At 48.5% G+C, this 19,199-nt stretch overlaps 1 long non-coding RNA gene across 1 annotated transcript; it reads right to left on the reverse strand.

Annotated features, from left to right (window-relative positions):
* Positions 1 to 6,454: 6,454 nt before the first annotated feature.
* LOC135328138 (uncharacterized) lies at positions 6,455 to 19,099 on the reverse strand. The gene is made up of 2 exons (XR_010388877.1): positions 18,887 to 19,099; positions 6,455 to 7,876 (listed from the first exon to the last, which is right to left on the reverse strand). It is a non-coding gene; the product is annotated as an uncharacterized LOC135328138 (long non-coding RNA).
* Positions 19,100 to 19,199: the final 100 nt, after the last annotated feature.

The raw sequence follows: 19,199 nt of genomic DNA on the forward strand, positions 1-19,199 counted from the left end.
CTCTGCAGCTTGAAGGGCTTGAACTCATCTTTCATGTAGCTTGTTCACTGCATCTACTTACCTTGCAGGAAAGGCTGTTTTATGTGTCTGGGGGATGGTTGGGGAGGAGAAGGTGGGGAGGTTGTAAAAGATGCTTAAATCATCAGGTCAGGAGGGAGTTCTCCAAAACATTGTTTTCTGACCACAAAAACCAGTTCCTGTGATGGGAATTGGGTCAGAGTCATTCCTTGACTATGCCTGTGCCTTCTGAGATGGAGGTGAGAGTGTTTTTTCCAAATGTCCCAGCACTTAAGTCAGGTCTTCTCAAGAAATCTTTATGCTTCAAGCTTAAATTAAGCAGTGGTGCTGTAATCAAGCCTAGCAGAGAAGAATGAAAGGCAGAAAGACAAAACGCAAAGTGTTTAAAGACCTCCCAAGTCTGGCCAGATAGCTTCACAGCCATGTTTGGCAGATGCTTGGCAGTACTATGCTTTGAGGAGAAATGAGTGTCTCTTCTCTTTTCAGCTCCCTTTGGATGCTCTTGTTTCTCCCTGGAGCTCTCCAAAGGCATGTGCAGTGCTGCAGCTGAGAAGAGAGAAGCAGCTGTGGGACAGCTCTGCTGCAATCCCTGGGCTTCAAAAGCCTGAGCTTCTGCTAAAGACATGGCCTATCCCCCCAGGACACAAAGGGGGCCAGCTGCCACATCAAGGGTAAGATGATAGGACACCCTGTGCTGCCCAGTGTGCAGGGCTTTGCTTCTCTGGAAGCAGCTGAAAGTGCGAAGCATGGCTCTGGGCAGGCTTGCCTTTTGGAGGGGTCAGCACTGCTCAACTCCTGCATCACGGTGAGTTCCTGTCTTGCTGGACTAAATGGAGATGCTGGACTAAGTGATAGTCAGGGTTTCCTTGTGGATTCTGTCTGATGACACAGAGGGTTTTCTTGTGGTGAGCTCAAAGCTTGGGTTGGGATTAGTGCAGTCACATGGAAATGCTTTACAAGCAGTAACTAGCAGTGGGCATGCCACCTACTCAGTGTCCCAGCTGTGAGGGTCTGGGGGGGTGAGGTGGTTGACAACACCTGGCATGTCCCAGTGAGGTGCACCTGCAAGAGCTGGGGGATCCAGTGAGGTGCTGGGGAGGAGTTCTGGCAGTGACTGGGAGGTCTTGGTGTTGTGTGACAGGGTCTTCAGGCACTGCTGCTCTTCAGATGCTTGAACTGAAGAAGAGACCAATATAAAAAAAGACAAAAGGCTTTGAAAGTGTCTCAGGTGGGTGGAAGTTTTCTTTTTAAGGAAAAGCTAGACTCCACTGTGGGAGGGTTTGACCTACAAAGTGGCTGCACTCTCAGGCTGATGTCTGGGTGTGAATGCAAGTTAAATGTGACAAGGGTGTTAAGCTGCTAAATAGTTCAGTGTATCCAGTGTTAAGCTGAAATAAGTGAAACCAAGCTGTTGCAGGTTGCAGAGGCTTGGCAGTCTGGAGCCTGGTTAGAGGGAAGTGTGCTTGAGGGCTACTGGTGTGGAAGACATGGTTTCCTGTCTCTCTCCTGCCCTCACAAAGGGAGGCCTGCTCTAATCTTGCAGCAGGGCAGCACTGGAGCTGTGGGTTGGTGGGTGGGTGTGTGCAGGCTGTGTCCTTGCTGATGAGGGAATCCTGGCCCCTGCCCTCCCCTTCCATGTGATGTGACATGTGGATGTATGGAGTTATCCAGCCACAAAGGGGGTGGGGAGGGTGACAAACCAGTCACCTGTGTGGACATGCAGGGGAGCACTGGGGTTGCTGCAGCAGGGAAGCCAAGGGCTGCAGCTCGGAGCAGGGCTGGTGTTAAGCACAGGCCTAGTGAAGTTAACCATCCACGAGTCCTGCCTGGAGCAGGGACAGGCCTAACACAAGCATGAGACTTGATGCTCCCACCCGCTCTGTCTTGTCTCCAGCTCTGGCCTTGCTCTGGAGGACAGAACTGAGTTCTTGCTTTTACTGCTCCCTGGCTTCCTAAGATGAGGCAGAGGGACTGCTCCCATTCTGCTCCTCTTTCTGGTGTTGAAATGCTCCCTTCCTAGAGGGCTCTGGCTTGGGAAAGTCCTGTTAGGCTAGTCTTATTCTGTCAAGGATTATCCTGTCTCTTTCTGTAGTACCTTTAGGTGTGTAACTGCTTTAAAAACAACTGGAAGCCTTGGTGACTTCATGCTGTTGTCCAGGGGAAGCAGCTCTCTGTTGGAACTGGACTTGCTGGGCTGCTTTGGAGTTCCTGTGTGAGAAACCCTTCCTGGGAAGGACTTCCTCTTCCTGAGGACAAGGACTCTTTCCCCTGAAGCAGTCTGCATTGTTTTATCAAAAAATGAAGGTGTTATAGTAACTCTGTAGTAGAGGTGCTATTAGCAGGATTGAGTTATTGCTATTCCATCCTGAAAAACTTGGCCAAAAATCAAGGGTGATGTTTGGGCCTTGTTGAACTGGTGGAAGACTTGCCCTGGCTTGAGGCCAAGCAATCAGCTTGAAGTGCCCAGGTAGAAGAAAAGAGAAGGTGGGGGGAGAGGGGAGGGAATGAGTGTATTGCATGTTGCTTTTTCAAGGAGAAGTGGGAAGAGAGTGCCTGGAGTCAGAGCTGGCTCCAAGGGCCTGAGGCCCTAAGTCACACATGGGTGAGGATCACCTCACCAGGAGAGAGGGTGTTTCTCCTTGTGCAGGCCTCCCACTAGCAGGAGCAGCAGAGAGGGTTGGTTGGCCTGCTGGGGACCCTGACAGCTGCCAGAGCATCAGCCTGGCAAGTCTGTGCCTAGCTGGGGGGTCATGGAGCAGTCTTTGACAAGGAGATGGGCCCTTGACAAGGGGGGGGGTGGTGGTGTCTCTGCAGGCTCTGCACTGGCTAAATGAGAGAGCAGTTGCTGCAGAACCTGCTGTTCCCTGTGTCTTGTCCTCAGGTTGTCAGCTTGTGTCACCTCCCTGTCAGAATGTGGTGTGCCTCGACTTCCCAAGGACTGAAGCAAGGCTGTGTTGGTGGCAGCTGCAGGCATCAGTTCTGGATAAATAGCATCAAGACAAGTCAGTCAGAGAAACCTTCTTCCCAGCAAGTGAAGAAACATGAAATGCTAAGGATAAGACCAGCTGCCTTGCAGTGTTTTATGAGGCTGTGAAAGGTATACATGTTTTATGCATCAGCATAACTTCCAAAAAGCTGCAGTGGAGTTGGGGGGGGGGGGGGGGGGGTGGAGAGGAGAGGCTGATGACAATTATACCAAGGCAGTATATACTGGAGACAAGAGGGGCAAAAACTGAAGGAAAATGAAATACTGGCTGGACAGTACTTGCTGCTGCAGTTACTAGCATAGCTGCAGTCTGTCTGGGCATGCTGGAGAAAGCTTGTGTGAGAGATGAATACAAAGTGAATCTAGTGGATCACTTCGAATTTTTTGGGGGGTAGACCTGCTCTCCCGGGGCCGCGGGGTAGACCTGCTCTCCCGGGGCCGCGGGGTAGACCTGCTCTCCCGGGGCCGCGGGGTAGACCTGCTCTCCCGGGGCCGCGGGGTAGACCTGCTCTCCCGGGGCCGCGGGGTAGACCTGCTCTCCCGGGGCCGCGGGGTAGACCTGCTCTCCCGGGGCCGCGGGGTAGACCTGCTCTCCCGGGGCCGCGGGGTAGACCTGCTCTCCCGGGGCCGCGGGGTAGACCTGCTCTCCCGGGGCCGCGGGGTAGACCTGCTCTCCCGGGGCCGCGGGGTAGACCTGCTCTCCCGGGGCCGCGGGGTAGACCTGCTCTCTGGCCCCCCCCCCCCTTTTGTGGCAGCACCCGTGGTGGGAACAGGTCATGGCCCTGCACAAATACAGGTGAAGTCGTGCTCTGTGTCCTAGGCAAAAGACAGGGGAAGAAACCTGCAGTAAGTGGTGACAAAAATAAAAGCCAAGTCTGGAAGACACTGCATGAGCTAACAAAGCCACTAGTGTGCTGCTGTCATCTTCAGCAGTGCAGAAACACTTGTCAGAAAACTGAGGTTTTTAACCATCCTTGGTCTGTACAAGCAGAGAGGCCAAGGAGAGAGTCTGCAAAGCATGATAGTAAGTAAAGGTAATGCTGGGCATTTCAGGCAGGGCCCTGTCCCCCTCCATGCACATGCCTGCAGAGACTGGCAAGGCCAAGAGCCTACAAAAGCCTGTGGAAGGAGCAGAGCAGCCCTTCAGGTGGGGTCCCTGGCTGGGCCAAGGTCATGGAGAGAGCTGAAGGAGAGGGACCTTGAAGTGTTCCAGATGGGTTTGAGAGGGGCTATTGCAGGAGCAGGTCCAGCTTTCAAGAAAGTGATTTTAGCCGTGTCAGTCTGTATGGAATCAGCTTCCCAAGTTTTGCATTTCTGAGGGTATTTTAAGAGGCAGCCCACTGAATGTCACTGTGTCCCTTGACATGTGGTGTGGGAGAAGTAAGTACCTATGAAACTCTTCACCAAGATGTCTTTTTCCTTAGCAGATGTGCTGGAATTCCTTACGGCTGTGGCCATATCTTGCCCTTGGCCTGTCCTTCATATGGGGCCTACTAAGAAAAGGGCAGAGCTCTTCAGCCAAGCCCTGGAGCTGAAGAAGAAATGTTTCCTCGGTGTGTTCCAGTCAGCCTGCGCAGCCAAGCCTTGTGCTTCTCAAGCCTGGGTATGACTGAGGCAGCCACTGGCACCCAAAGCTCCTGCAGCACTGCTTGGCCTGGGCATGTTCTGCCTCCTCCATGCAGCTGTGTCCACAGTGTGGTCTGAAAAGCCTGCTGTGGACAGGGACTGGGTGTCTCATTCTTGGGCCCCCAAACAACTGTGCTGCCTGTTAGCTCCTGGAAATGCCAACGCAGTGCTTCTGGCATTTGGTGACGAGCATGCAAAACACTGGGGGTTGTTCTGGAGCCTGTGGAAACAGGAAAATATCCTTTCAGGCCAGGTGCATGAGTTGCTCTTGGTTTTTCTGATACGCATCAAACCAAGACTAGTAATTGAACTGGGCTTTGGCTGAGACAGTCTGATGGATGTTCTCCCAGGAAACCTTATGGCATTATCTACCTCTTCCAAAGAGGGTTTATGGAAAGAGCATGTCTTTAGCAGAGAAAGCTACACATGGGGATTGTTTCTCTAGCCTTCAAACCATAAGTCATTCCACTTTCTGATGCAACTGGACTTCATGGAGCTGTGTTTACTGCCTTAAGGCCTTGTGATAAGTGTTCACTGATGATGGATCATGTTTCATTAAAAACCACCAAGCATAAAATGAAACCTGAGTGGAAAGGGTGCCTGAGCAATGAGGTCTGCCAGTGTGGGAGCCCTGAGGTTCCTGGAGCCTGGGCACAGTGGGGAAGCCCCCAGCTGCTGTGGTGTGGGGGGCTGAGGGGGAGGCTGCATGGGGAGCATGCTGGGTTCCCCCCTGAGGCTGGACCCCTGGGTGGGGTAGAGGGTGCAATCAAGATCTCTGCTGCCTGCCCCTGTGTCCTGACCCACTGCACAAAGCTCAAGCTGGCAGCCAGGTTCCCCCAGCTTTTGCTCTCCCTGTGTGCCCAGAGAGACCTAAATCCAGTTGTGTCCTGCACACGAGGCCCAGGAGGGATCCTCCTGTTCCCTGGAGAGCTCTGCCCTGATCGCCAGCAGTCTTCCTCCTCGCTGTTCCTCCTCTGTTGCCCACTGCCACCACGAAGCCCCATGTAAAAGACTCTGTCCCTGCTGAGCGTGGGAACTGCCTGCAGCTTCCCGTGGGTGTGAGCGGGGTTTCTAGAAATGAGCCCGTGGGCCTGAGCCCTGCAGTCCTCCCCTTCCCCCTCAGCTTCCAGCATGAGCATACGGGGGGTTGGGGGGGCAGGAAAAGTGAACCAAAAGGAAGCTAAGGTCTGCTCTGGGGTCCCGGCTTTCAAGAAGGCTGCAGAAAAGACTGTGGGCCTGGGATTTTCTGTGAACTGGACGTGCCCTCTTAGTCCCTGCTGGCAGTCTAAAACTGATTCATGGCACTGGCAGTGCGAGGGATGGATGTGAGTGGGCAGGAGGCCTAGGCAGGTGCGTCCTGGCTGGGTTTCATAGTTGCACTCATCATGATGACTGGTAAGTGTAAGACCTGGGAAAAAGGCATGGTGTGCTTACTTGATTGGGGTAGGTGACACATAGGTCTTGTTTCTGTTGCTGCTGTTTCTTCATCAGTCCATAGAAGTTTATAGGAAAGAGCATTTTGGGAGCAGAAGTCCTTAGGTTCAGCAGGTGATAATGGGTTTTCTGCCTTTCCCAGGTATTAGCAGTAGGCAGGTGGCATCCTATCGTGAGGTGATCAGATGTACCAGGGGTTGTATTTAATGAACTTGTCTGTGTTTGTTTATTTCAGGTGTAAAAGAGTTCACCCAAAAAGTTGCTGGAAATGGAAACACTGCTTTACCTGTCTCAGCATCCAGGGCGTTTATGCTCAGCATGCCACCTCCTTGTCAAGCATCAGAGTATGTAATTTTTTGGACTACCTGAAGGATAAGGGGCTTTGCCCGATCCAGCTGACCGCCAAGGAGTTCACTTGGCAGTTGAGTTCTGTGCTTTATTTCCTTTAAAACAACACGGTTGTTTTTATCTAGCAGTGATAGCAGTGGTTTTTTACAGTGTAGCTCTTCTTTCTCGCAGAACCCCGGTAAGGAGGAAACGCACCTTCCTTTGAAGAAGGATGGAGAAGGGGCTCCCCGAAGCAGAGTCCAACGTTGTGCTGACAGGATGGATGGGGCGGCTGCAGAGGTTTGTCATGAAATGGGGAGTTTTCGCCCCCTGCTCGTCGGCTCCGGCCCAGCCCAGCCAAGGTGTCCGCCTCGGGTCTGTGATGCTCTCAGGAAGGTCCTGTGGCGTGTGAGAAATGAGTTTTGTGACTTTAATCCCTATTGCAATAGGCAGGTGCCCGTGTCAAAGGACTGCCAGCCTTGCTGGTTTGTTCAGTTGACGTGAAGAGTGGATTAACCTAACGTGACAAGTCTTTGCAGAGCAAGATCAGGTATATTTGCCCAAAGCACCTCGAAGTGCTTGTCTCCAGAGCTATCAGGACTCATCTGGAGCAGCTGTTAGCACTTTTCATAAGGAAACAGATGTGCACTGAAAAAAGCAGGGAGGACTGCAAACTTCCCCCCGTCCTCACAGCTGCTTATCCACCCTCTGGCCCAGCGAGGTGCCAGTCCTGACTGTGGCTTCCCGAGGTTCCCACGAAACAAGAGAGAAAGGTTTTGGTGTTAGGCTGCAAAGCGGAGAGACTCAGACCCCCTGGCAGTGACCCTCTGCTCTGTGCAATGCTGCTGTGCTGTGGAGAGGGGTCAGGGTCAGGCGGTGCCTATTTTTATCGACATTTCTTCATGCAAATCTGTGTTTTAGGAAAATACCCTTGAAGGAGGAGAGAGAATTAAAAGTAGTCTTTGTATTTCAAAATAACTGATGTTGAAAGTAGGAGAGAGGCAACTAGTTTTTAATTGAAGCACTTACTGTAAAGGCTGTCTTGCAGGATTAGACGCTTGGACTACAGAGTTGTAAAGAGCAAGCCACCCAGGCTGATGGGCAAAATTACCAGGTTTTCATTAAGGAAGAAATACAGTTTAGGTGTGGACAAGTGTGTGTATATATATATGGGGATCAAAGAGCCACAGAAATTATTACTATATTTAAATTATTATTATAGTTATTATAATGGGAACTTACTGTACCTAGCAAATCCTGCCTTGTTTAGCATTTTCATTAGATCAGAAGTCAGAAAGTGAAGACCAGGTGGATTCATGGCTCTGTCTGTATGTTGTGCACCATTTGATGTGTCCCGTGTCCTTACGGCAAGGCTTCAGGCTCTTCCTGAGAGACTCTGTCCTCCTCTCCGGATGCTCCGCTGAGCAGAACCAGCGCATCCCCTTCCCACAAGTGCTCTTTTCTTGTCTCGACTGGCAACGGGTGCTGCCGGACATGGAGAGAAATAGCTTCTTTAAAGATGTGTTAGATAAAAGGTTTCTCTTTTTCAGACTTCATGCCTTTCACTGGGAGCTAAGCTTTTCACCTGCTCTTTGAAAAACCAGACGCCTAAGACTTGGAAACGCTTTGGCAAACATGGAGGAACACGGCTTAAAGCTGTGCTGTCATTTGGAGGGGGGAAATAAAATACGAGTGTTCCTCTTCATGCTGCGGCAGAGAAAGTGGAGCTGCTGAGATGATGTGATGGGTGGTCTTCCTCTTCAGTTTTATGCTCCTGCAAGGAAATACAAGGTACGCTGCAAGCGCGTACTCGCAGCATCCGCCAAAGGACAAAATCTTTTCCAGCAGCAGCCCCGAATCCCGGAGACTGAGGTGAGGACGGGTGTCAGCCACGAGCCAGAGCCGCGCTCCAAAGGGAAGGGGCTGCCTTCCACAGCCAGAGGACGAAAGAAAGAGAGAGAAAACAGTAGCGGAGCAGCTTGTCAAGGACAGAGTCGTGGCTTTTGTTGCTTCTAGTTTTCCCACCCCGAATAACTTTTTCTCCCAACAGACCGCAGCCAAAACGAGCAGCAGACACTAATCCAGGCAGTCCAGGAACGACGGGTCAGACGACAAGTGGATGCCGGTTCGTCCGCTGTGGAGAGGCGCAGAGAAGAGTCCCTGCCGCAGGTACGATGGCCCTAAATTGGACACTCCTCCTGCCCGCTCTCCGCACGTGCGGGCCGGGCGCCGGGGCCGGGAGCTGCTGCTCGGGCAAGAGCCGGGTCCTGCTCGCTGTGGCCGGTCCCTCGTGAGGGCCTTTGCCAGCGCAGGTGATGCCACGTGGGAGCAGCCGAGCAGGGAAGGCTCAGCCCGAGCCGCGGCGAGGAGCGCAGCCCCGATGGGGGGACGCCGGCGCGGGAGGGAGGCGGTGTCCGGCGAGTGCCCGTGCCCGGCTGCTGGCCGGGAAAAACCCCTTTTGCCTCGTGGCTCCTGGCCGCTGTCGCGTGCATGGGGTGGTCTGAGGGGGGTCGGCGCGCGGGTCCCGCTGGGCTCGGCGGTGCCAAACGCGGCCGGGGCGCCCGCCCGCCCGCCCGGGGCAGCGTCTGCCTTCCCCGAGGCTGCTGCCGGGCTCAGGCCGAGCCCCGCGGGGCAGCTCTGCCCGGGGAGGCTGCGGCAGGGCCGCGGTGTCTGTGCCGCAGCCCCAGCGCTGAGCGTGGGGGGCCGCGGGGCGCCCGGCGGGGTGGGCACGGCCGAGCCGGTGCCTGGGGGGGCTCGTGGTGGTGCTGGGCCTCTCCTGAAACGCCCTGCACTTCCTTTTTTTGGTTGTTTCTCCTTTCCCTTTTTTTTGTTGTTTCTCCTTTCCCTTTTTTTGTTGTTTCTCCTTTCCCTTTTTTTTTGTTGTTTCTCCTTTCCCTTTTTTTTGTTGTTTCTCCTTTCCCTTTTTTTTGTTGTTTCTCCTTTCCCTTTTTTTGTTGTTTCTCCTTTCCCCTTTTTTTTGCTGTTTCTCCTTTCCCTTTTTTTGTTGTTTCTCCTTTCCCTTTTTTTGTTGTTTCTCCTTTCCCTTTTTTTGTTCTTTTTCCTTTCCCTTTTTTGTTCTTTTTCCTTTCCCTATTTTCTTTTTCCTTTCCCTTTTTTTCTTTTTCTTTTCCCTTTTTTTTGTGTTGTTTTTCCTTCCTTTCCCTTTTGTTCTTTTTCCTTCCTTTTTTTTCCTTCCCTTTTTTTGTTCTTTTTCCTTTCCCTTTTTCCTTCTTTTTCCTTTCCCTTTTTTGGTTGTTTCTCCTTTCCCTTTTTTTGGTTGTTTCTCCTTTCCCTTTTTTTTGTTGTTTCTCCTTCCCTTTTGTTGTTTCTCCTTTCCCTTTTTTTGGTTGTTTCTCCTTCCCTTTTTTTGTTTTTTTTCCTTCCTTTTTTTTGTTCTTTTTCCTTTCCTTTTTTGTTGTTTCTCCTTTCCCTTTTTTTTGTTGTTTCTCCTTTCCCTTTTTTTGTTGTTTCTCCTTTCCCTTTTTTTGTTGTTTCTCCTTTCCCCTTTTTTTGTTGTTTCTCCTTTCCCCTTTTTTTGTTGTTTCTCCTTTCCCTTTTTTTGGTTGTTTCTCCTTTCCCTTTTTTTGGTTGTTTCTCCTTTCCCTTTTTTTGGTTGTTTCTCCTTTCCCTTTTTTTGTTGTTTCTCCTTTCCCTTTTTTTGTTCTTTTTCCTTTCCCTTTTTTGTTCTTTTTCCTTTCCCTATTTTCTTTTTCCTTTCCCTTTTTTTCTTTTTCTTTTCCCTTTTTTTTGTGTTGTTTTTCCTTCCTTTCCCTTTTGTTCTTTTTCCTTCCTTTTTTTTCCTTCCCTTTTTTTGTTCTTTTTCCTTTCCCTTTTTCCTTCTTTTTCCTTTCCCTTTTTTGGTTGTTTCTCCTTTCCCTTTTTTTGGTTGTTTCTCCTTTCCCTTTTTTTTGTTGTTTCTCCTTCCCTTTTGTTGTTTCTCCTTTCCCTTTTTTTGGTTGTTTCTCCTTCCCTTTTTTTGTTCTTTTTCCTTCCTTTTTTTTGTTCTTTTTCCTTTCCTTTTTTGTTGTTTCTCCTTTCCCTTTTTTTTGTTGTTTCTCCTTTCCCTTTTTTTGTTCTTTCTCCTTTCCCTTTTTTTTTGTTGTTTCTCCTTATCCCTTTTTTTTGTTGTTTCTCCTTATCCCTTTTTTTTGTTGTTTCTCCTTTCCCCTTTTTTTGTTGTTTCTCCTTTCCCTTTTTTTGGTTGTTTCTCCTTTCCCTTTTTTTTGTTGTTTCTCCTTTCCCTTTTTTTGTTGTTTCTCCTTTCCCTTTTTGTTGTTTCTCCTCTCCCTTTTTTCTTTCTCCTTTCCCTTTTTTTGTTGTTTCTCCTCTCCCTTTTTTTGTTGTTTCTCCTTTCCCTTTTTTTGGTTGTTTCTCCTTTCCCTTTTTTTTGTTGTTTCTCCTTTCCCTTTTTTTTTTTTCTCCTCTCCCTTTTTTTGTTGTTTCTCCTTTCCCTTTTTTTGGTTGTTTCTCCTTTCCCTTTTTTTGGTTGTTTCTCCTTTCCCTTTTTTTGGTTGGTTCTCCTTTCCCTTTTTTTGGTTGTTTCTCCTTTCCCTTTTTTTTGTTGTTTCTCCTTTCCCCTTTTTTTGTTGTTTCTCCTTTCCCTTTTTTTTGTTGTTTCTCCTTTCCCTTTTTTATTGTTTCTCCTTTCCCTTTCTTTTGTTGTTTCTCCTTTCCCTTTTTTGTTGTTTCTCCTTTCCCTTTTTTTGTTCTTTTTTCTTTCCTTTTTTGTTGTTTCTCCTTTCCCTTTTTTTTGTTGTTTCTCCTTTCCCTTTTTTTGTTGTTTCTCCTTTCCCCTTTTTTTGTTGTTTCTCCTTTCCCTTTTTTTGGTTGTTTCTCCTTTCCCTTTTTTTGGTTGTTTCTCCTTTCCCTTTTTTTTGTTGTTTCTCCTTTCCCTTTTTTTCTTTTTTCCTTTCCCTTTTTTGTTGTTTTTCCTTTCCTTTTTTTGTTGTTTCTCCTTTCCCTTTTTTTTGTTGTTTCTCCTTTCCCTTTTTTTGGTTGTTTCTCCTTTCCCTTTTTTTGGTTGTTTCTCCTTTCCCTTTTTTTGGTTGTTTCTCCTTTCCCTTTTTTCTTTTTTCCTTTCCCTTTTTTGTTGTTTTTCCTTTCCTTTTTTTGTTGTTTCTCCTTTCCCTTTTTTTGGTTGTTTCTCCTTTCCCTTTTTTTGTTGTTTCTCCTTTCCCTTTTTTTGTTGTTTCTCCTTTCCCTTTTTTTTTGTTGTTTCTCCTTATCCCTTTTTTTGTTGTTTCTCCTTTCCCTTTTTTTGTTGTTTCTCCTTTCCCTTTTTTTGTTGTTTCTCCTCTCCCTTTTTTTGGTTATTTCTCCTTTCCCTTTTTTTGGTTTTTTCTCCTTTCCCTTTTTTCTTTTTTCCTTTCCCTTCTTCGTTGTTTTTCCTTTCTTTTTTTGTTGTTTCTCCTTTCCCTTTTTTTGTTGTTTCTCCTTTCCCTTTTTTTGGTTATTTCTCCTTTCCCTTTTTTTGGTTGTTTCTCCTTTCCCTTTTTTCTTTTTCCTTTCCCTTCTTCGTTGTTTTTCCTTTCTTTTTTTGTTGTTTCTCCTTTCCCTTTTTTTGTTGTTTCTCCTTTCCCTTTTTTTGGTTATTTCTCCTTTCCCTTTTTTTGTTTTTTCTCCTTTCCCCTTTTTTTGTTGTTTTTCCTTTCCCTTTTTTTTGTTGTTTCTCCTTATCCCTTTTTTTGTTGTTTCTCCTTTCCCTTTTTTTTTTTGTTTCTCCTTTCCCCTTTTTTTGTTGTTTTTCCTTTCCTTTTTTTGTTGTTACTCCTTTCCCTTTTTTTGTTGTTTCTCCTTTCCCTTTTTTTTGTTGTTTCTCCTCTCCCTTTTTTTGTTGTTTCTCCTCTCCCTTTTTTGTTGTTTCTCCTCTCCCTTTTTTTGTTGTTTCTCCTTTCCCTTTTTTTGTTGTTTCTCCTTTCCCTTTTTTTTGTTGTTTCTCCTTTCCTTTTTTTTGTTTTCTCCTTTCCCTTTTTTTGTTGTTTCTCCTCTCCCTTTTTTCTTTCTCCTTTCCCTTTTTTTGTTGTTTCTCCTTTCCCCTTTTTTTGTTGTTTCTCCTTTCCCCTTTTTTGGTTGTTTCTCCTTTCCCTTTTTTTGGTTGTTTCTCCTTTCCCTTTTTTTTTGTTTTCTCCTTTCCCCTTTTTTTGGTTGTTTCTCCTTTCCCTTTTTTTGGTTGTTTCTCCTTTCCCTTTTTTTGGTTGTTTCTCCTTTCCCTTTTTTTGGTTGTTTCTCCTTTCCCTTTTTTTTGTTGTTTCTCCTTTCCCTTTTTTTGGTTGTTTCTCCTTTCCCTTTTTTTGGTTGTTTCTCCTTTCCCTTTTTTTGGTTGTTTCTCCTTTCCCTTTTTTTGGTTGTTTCTCCTTTCCCTTTTTTTGGTTGTTTCTCCTTTCCCTTTTTTTGTTGTTTCTCCTTTCCCTTTTTTCTTTTTTCCTTTCCCTTTTTTGTTGTTTTTCCTTTCCCCTTTCCCTTTTTTTTGTTGTTTCTCCTTTCCCTTTTTTTTGTTGTTTCTCCTTTCCCTTTTTTTGGTTGTTTCTCCTTTCCCTTTTTTTTGTTGTTTCTCCTTTCCCTTTTTTTTGTTGTTTCTCCTTTCCCTTTTTTTTGTTGTTTCTCCTCTCCCTTTTTTTGTTGTTTCTCCTCTCCCTTTTTTGTTTCTCCTTTCCCTTTTTTTGTTGTTTCTCCTTTCCCTTTTTTTGGTTGTTTCTCCTTTCCCTTTTTTTGGTTGTTTCTCCTTTCCCTTTTTTGTTGTTCCTCCTCTCCCTTTTTTCTTTCTCCTTTCCCTTTTTTTGTTGTTTCTCCTTTCCCTTTTTTTGTTGTTTCTCCTTTCCCTTTTTTTGGTTGTTTCTCCTTTCCCTTTTTTTGGTTGTTTCTCCTTTCCCTTTTTTTGTTGTTTCTCCTTTCCCTTTTTTTGGTTGTTTCTCCTTTCCCTTTTTTTCTATTTTCCTTTCCCTTTTTTGTTGTTTTTCCTTTCCTTTTTTTGTTGTTTCTCCTTTCCCCTTTTTTTGTTGTTTCTCCTTTCCCCTTTTTTTGTTGTTTCTCCTTTCCCCTTTTTTTGTTGTTTCTCCTTTCCCCTTTTTTTGTTGTTTCTCCTTTCCCTTTTTTTTGTTGTTTCTCCTTTCCCTTTTTTGTTGTTTCTCCTTTCCCTTTTTTTTGTTTTCTCCTTTCCCTTTTTTTGTTGTTTCTCCTTTCCCTTTTTTTGTTGTTTCTCCTTTCCCTTTTTTTGTTGTTTCTCCTTTCCCTTTTTTTGTTGTTTCTCCTTTCCTTTTTTTTGTTGTTTCTCCTTTCCCTTTTTTTTGTTGTTTCTCCTTTCCCTTTTTTTGTTGTTTCTCCTCTCCCTTTTTTCTTTCTCCTTTCCCGTTTTTTGTTGTTTCTCCTTTCCCTTTTTTTGTTGTTTCTCCTTTCCCCTTTTTTTGTTGTTTCTCCTTTCCCTTTTTTTGTTGTTTCTCCTTTCCCTTTTTTTTTTGTTTTCTCCTTTCCCTCTTTTTGTTCTTTTTCCTTTCCCTTTTTTTGTTGTTTCTCCTTTCCCTTTGTTTCTCCTTTCCCTTTTTTTGTTGTTTCTCCTTTCCCCTTTTTTGTTGTTTCTCCTTTCCCTTTTTTTGGTTGTTTCTCCTTTCCCTTTTTTTGTTGTTTCTCCTTTCCCTTTTTTTGTTGTTTCTCCTTTCCCTTTTTTTGTTGTTTCTCCTCTCCCTTTTTTTGTTGTTTCTCCTCTCCCTTTGTTGTTTCTCCTTTCCCTTTTTTTGTTGTTTCTCCTTTCCCCTTTTTTTGTTGTTTCTCCTTTCCCTTTTTTTTTGTTGTTTCTCCTTTCCCCTTTTTTTGTTGTTTCTCCTTTCCCTTTTTTTTTGTTGTTTCTCCTTTCCCTTTTTTTGTTGTTTCTCCTTTCCCTTTTTTTTGTTGTTTCTCCTTTCCCTTTTTTGTTGTTTCTCCTTTCCCTTTTTTTTGTTTTTTCTCCTTTCCCTTTTTTTGTTGTTTCTCCTTTCCCTTTTTTTGTTGTTTCTCCTTTCCTTTTTTTTGTTGTTTCTCCTTTCCCTTTTTTTTGTTGTTTCTCCTTTCCCTTTTTTTGTTGTTTCTCCTCTCCCTTTTTTCTTTCTCCTTTCCCGTTTTTTGTTGTTTCTCCTTTCCCTTTTTTTGTTGTTTCTCCTTTCCCCTTTTTTTGTTGTTTCTCCTTTCCCTTTTTTTGTTGTTTCTCCTTTCCCTTTTTTTTTGTTTTCTCCTTTCCCTCTTTTTGTTCTTTTTCCTTTCCCTTTTTTTGTTGTTTCTCCTTTCCCTTTGTTTCTCCTTTCCCTTTTTTTGTTGTTTCTCCTTTCCCTTTTTTGTTGTTTCTCCTTTCCCTTTTTTTTGTTGTTTCTCCTTTCCCTTTTTTTGTTGTTTCTCCTTTCCCTTTTTTTGTTGTTTCTCCTCTCCCTTTTTTTGTTGTTTCTCCTCTCCCTTTTTTTGTTGTTTCTCCTCTCCCTTTTTTTGTTGTTTCTCCTCTCCCTTTGTTGTTTCTCCTTTCCCTTTTTTTGTTGTTTCTCCTTTCCCCTTTTTTTGTTGTTTCTCCTTTCCCTTTTTTTTGTTGTTTCTCCTTTCCCCTTTTTTTGTTGTTTCTCCTTTCCCTTTTTTTTTGTTGTTTCTCCTTTCCCTTTTTTTGTTGTTTCTCCTTTCCCTTTTTTTTTGTTGTTTCTCCTTTCCCTTTTTTGTTGTTTCTCCTTTCCCTTTTTTTTGTTTTTTCTCCTTTCCCTTTTTTTGTTGTTTCTCCTTTCCCTTTTTTTGTTGTTTCTCCTTTCCTTTTTTTTGTTGTTTCTCCTTTCCCTTTTTTTTGTTGTTTCTCCTTTCCCTTTTTTGTTGTTTCTCCTCTCCCTTTTTTCTTTCTCCTTTCCCGTTTTTTGTTGTTTCTCCTTTCCCTTTTTTTGTTGTTTCTCCTTTCCCTTTTTTTTTTGTTTTCTCCTTTCCCTCTTTTTGTTCTTTTTCCTTTCCCTTTTTTTGTTGTTTCTCCTTTCCCTTTGTTTCTCCTTTCCCTTTTTTTGTTGTTTCTCCTTTCCCTTTTTTGTTGTTTCTCCTTTCCCTTTTTTTTGTTGTTTCTCCTTTCCCTTTTTTTGTTGTTTCTCCTTTCCCTTTTTTTGTTGTTTCTCCTTTCCCTTTTTTTGTTGTTTCTCCTCTCCCTTTTTTTGTTGTTTCTCCTCTCCCTTTTTTTGTTGTTTCTCCTCTCCCTTTGTTGTTTCTCCTTTCCCTTTTTTTGTTGTTTCTCCTTTCCCCTTTTTTTGTTGTTTCTCCTTTCCCTTTTTTTTTGTTGTTTCTCCTTTCCCTTTTTGTTGTTTCTCCTTTCCCTTTTTTTTGTTGTTTCTCCTTTCCCTTTTTTTTGTTGTTTCTCCTTTCCCTTTTTTTTTGTTGTTTCTCCTTTCCCTTTTTTGTTGTTTCTCCTTTCCCTTTTTTTTTGTTTTTTCTCCTTTCCCTTTTTTTGTTGTTTCTCCTTTCCCTTTTTTTGTTCTTTTTCCTTTCCCTTTTATTTGTTGTTTCTCCTTTCCCTTTTTTTGCTGTTTCTCCATTCCCCTTTTTTTGCTGTTTCTCCTTTCCCTTTTGGTGTTTCTCCTTTCCCTTTTTTTTGGTGTTTCTCCTTTCCCTTTTTTTTTGGTGTTTCTCCTTTCCCTTTTTTTGTTGTTTCTCCTTTCCCTTTTTTTGTTGTTTCTCCTTTCCCCTTTTTTTGGTGTTTCTCCTTTCCCCTTTTTTTGGTGTTTCTCCTTTCCCTTTTTTTGTTGTTTCTCCTTTCCCTTTTTTTGTTTCTCCTTTCCCTTTCTTTGTTCTTTTTCCTTTCCCTTTTTTGTTGGTTTTCCTTTCCCTTTTTTTTTCTTTTCCCTTTTTTTGTTGTTTTCCTTTCCCTTTTTTTGTTGTTTCTCCTTTCCCCTTTTTTGTTGTGCTTTTCCAGGGACAGAGGAGCCCCAGCAGTGCTGTCTGGGACGGGCAGTGCAAATGCCGCAGCTTCACCCCAGTACTCCACTCGCCTCCCTCCTGCCCCGCGCGTGGCCCCACTCCTGGCTGGGGACGACCTGCCTGCGCCCGCCTGGCTCCGGGATACCCTGCTGGGAGCACCGCGCGGGCTCCTTGCAGCGCTGGCTCCCAACAGCTCAGCTCCAGCGGTGCCCCGACCTGCGCCCGGGTGAGGCTGCGCTGGGGAATGGCCCCGTTGTGGGGCCTGCGGTGGCTTGTGGTGGTGCTGGGCCTCTCCTGAAACACCCTTCATTTCTTTGGGTTTTTTTTTGTTTAGTTTTGTTCTCTTTTTATTTTCTTTTGACATTTCCAGGGACAGAGGAGCCCCAGCAGGGCTGTCGGGGACGGCCAGTGCCAACGCCCCAGCATCGTCCCAGCGCCGGCTCTGGGACGCTGCCGCCTGCGCGCAGAGCCTGGGACAGCGTGTCCGGCAGCAGGGGCTGCGTCCCGGCCCCTCTCACCCCCGCAGGCACCTCGGAGGCGCTTCCTGGTGAGCCGGGGGACGTTTCCCCCGGTGCCTTCTCCCTGAGGAGCCTGGGGGGTTGTGTCCCTGGTGAGTAACAGCTCCAGCCTCGCTGCCTGTCTCTGTGTCCTGGCCAGGGGCTGCCGACACCGCGCAACGGCCTTGCGCCTCCTTTCTGCGCTCCGCAGCGAAGCCGGGAGCACCGCGGCGCAGAGAGGCAGCGCGAGGTTTGTTTCCTCCCGGACAGAAGCCGCCCGGCTCCCTACTCGCAGCAGGACGATGCCTCCGCTCGCCTCCCTCCCGCCCTGCGCGGGGCCCCGCTCCTGGCTGGGGACGACCTGCCTGCGCCCGCCTGGCTCTGGGCCTCCTTGGGAGCCTGCTGGGAGCACAGCGGGGGCTCCTCGCAGCTCAGCTCCGGCTCCTTAGGGCTCGGCCTCATTACAGCAGTGGTGGTGACTGACAAGGTCGTAAATCAATCACTGTCACAGCTTGCGTATTAATATCATAGTTCAGTATTCCATACATACTGCACAGTTAGTTTATTAACAGTGTACATACTCCATACACACATTGAATAAAGAGTCCAAGTCTTGTACAAATGGGGAATAAACAGGGGAACTGGAAGATGGTGTCTGCTCGTGTTTCCTCCCCAAAAGCGCTTTCGCTCCAGAGACTATCTCAGACGCGAGGTTCGGCCTGGTGCATGCCAGCCTCCCTGCTGCTGGGGCACCCGCGCGTGGACCCCCACCTCCGGTGAGGGTCCACAGGCCCTGCCCACCCCCCTCCCACCACCCAGCCCAACCACCCTCCCACCACCCACAAACAGGCCCCCTTGGCCTCTGGTTCTGGGGCTGAAAACAGATGGCTGAATCTCTGCTTTCAAGTCCCAAAAACGCAGGACTTAGCCTCTGGTTTCCAGGCCCAGAAACAGCCCCCTGGAGCAGTTTTCAAGCCCCAGAAACACAGGACTTAGTCTCTGTTTTTGAGCTCAAAAACCCCAGACCAGGCCTCCATTTTCAAGCCCCTAAAATGCAGGACTTAGTCTCCATTTTTGAGCTCAAAAACCCAAGACCAGGCCTCTGTCTCCCAGCCCCAGCACCTGCTTCCTGAGGCCCAGAAACGCAGGACTGAGAAAGGGAAGCTAAACCCTGCCTTCTTGCAGCTCAAACACAGGTCTGGGGGCTGTTTAGGGGCTCAGAAGTGGACTCTGAGCCCCAACAGCAGCCCCCTGGACCCACCTTTGAGCCCCAAAACCACAGGACTTGGCTTCCTTTTCCAAGCCCCACACCTGACCCCCATCCTGCTTCTCCAGCCCCAAAGAGCCCCTGAACCTGTTCTCCAGCACCAAAGCCCAGGACTAAGCCCCCTTTCTGAGCTCTGAGACCAGTCCCAGCAGCCTGGGTTGAGCCCCAGACCCGCAGGACCAGCCTCCATTTCGGAGCCCCCAGAGGAGCCCCCGGGGCCTGTCTGGGAGCACCAGACACGCAGGACTCAGCCTCCACCCCCCAGCGCTGCGGTTCTGGTGCTCCCAGACAGGCCCCGGGGGCTCGTTTGGGGGCTCTGAAGTGGAGGCTGAGCCCCCCAAACCCCCCTTCGCCCCCGCCCAGCTCCCAGCCCTGCACCACCCCCGTTTCCAGCCCCGCAGCAGCGCCCCGAGCCCCTTTCGCAGCCCCCAGGCACCACGGGGGTGTTGGGGGGGGGGGTGGAGATGAGCCCCCCGGCCCCGCGCGGGTCGGGCCGTGCCGGGCACCCGGGCCGGGGGGACCCTCCGCTCCCCGCAGGCAGGGCCCAGCCCCACGGCGCTGGGCAGCCCGGGCCGGGCGGGCGCTGGGCTCCGGCCCCTCGGGCTTCACTGCCCCGCGCCGGCCCCCACCGGCCCCGCAGCCCGAACCTGGCCGAGCGCGGCTGCTCCCCCCCCACCGCGGGGCCCGGGCCGAGCTGGCAGCGGGCAGCACCCGGCAGCAGCACCGACGGGCGGGCACCGGGCCCGCAGCTGCCTCCCGCCCCGGAGCCGCCTCGCCCGGCCGGGCAGAGCCCCCCGCCCCGGCCGAGGCAGCCCCAGCCGGGCCCGCACCGCTTACCTGGGGCCGGGCGGCCCGGCCGGGGCAGCGCTCGCTGCTGCCGCCCCGCCGCCTCCGGGCTGCGGCAAGCGGGAGCCCCGCGCCGGGGAGGGGGCGGCCCGGGGGCCCCGGACACCCAGCGCCAACGCCCGCCCGCGGCCCTGGGGGCCGGAGCGGCCGCGCATGCGCCGGGAAGGGGCCGCCCGGCTCCGCCCCGTCCCTGGCCCCGCCCACTGCTCTGGCCCCGCCCCTCCCGTGGCTCCACCCCGCCCCCCCGGCATTGGCTCCGCCCACTTCGCCCCTTGTCTGGCCCCGCCCCTTTGCCCCGCCCCAC

The sequence above is a fragment of the Dromaius novaehollandiae genome, chromosome 4, assembly GCF_036370855.1.
Source record: "Dromaius novaehollandiae isolate bDroNov1 chromosome 4, bDroNov1.hap1, whole genome shotgun sequence".
Lineage (NCBI taxonomy): Eukaryota > Metazoa > Chordata > Aves > Casuariiformes > Dromaiidae > Dromaius > Dromaius novaehollandiae.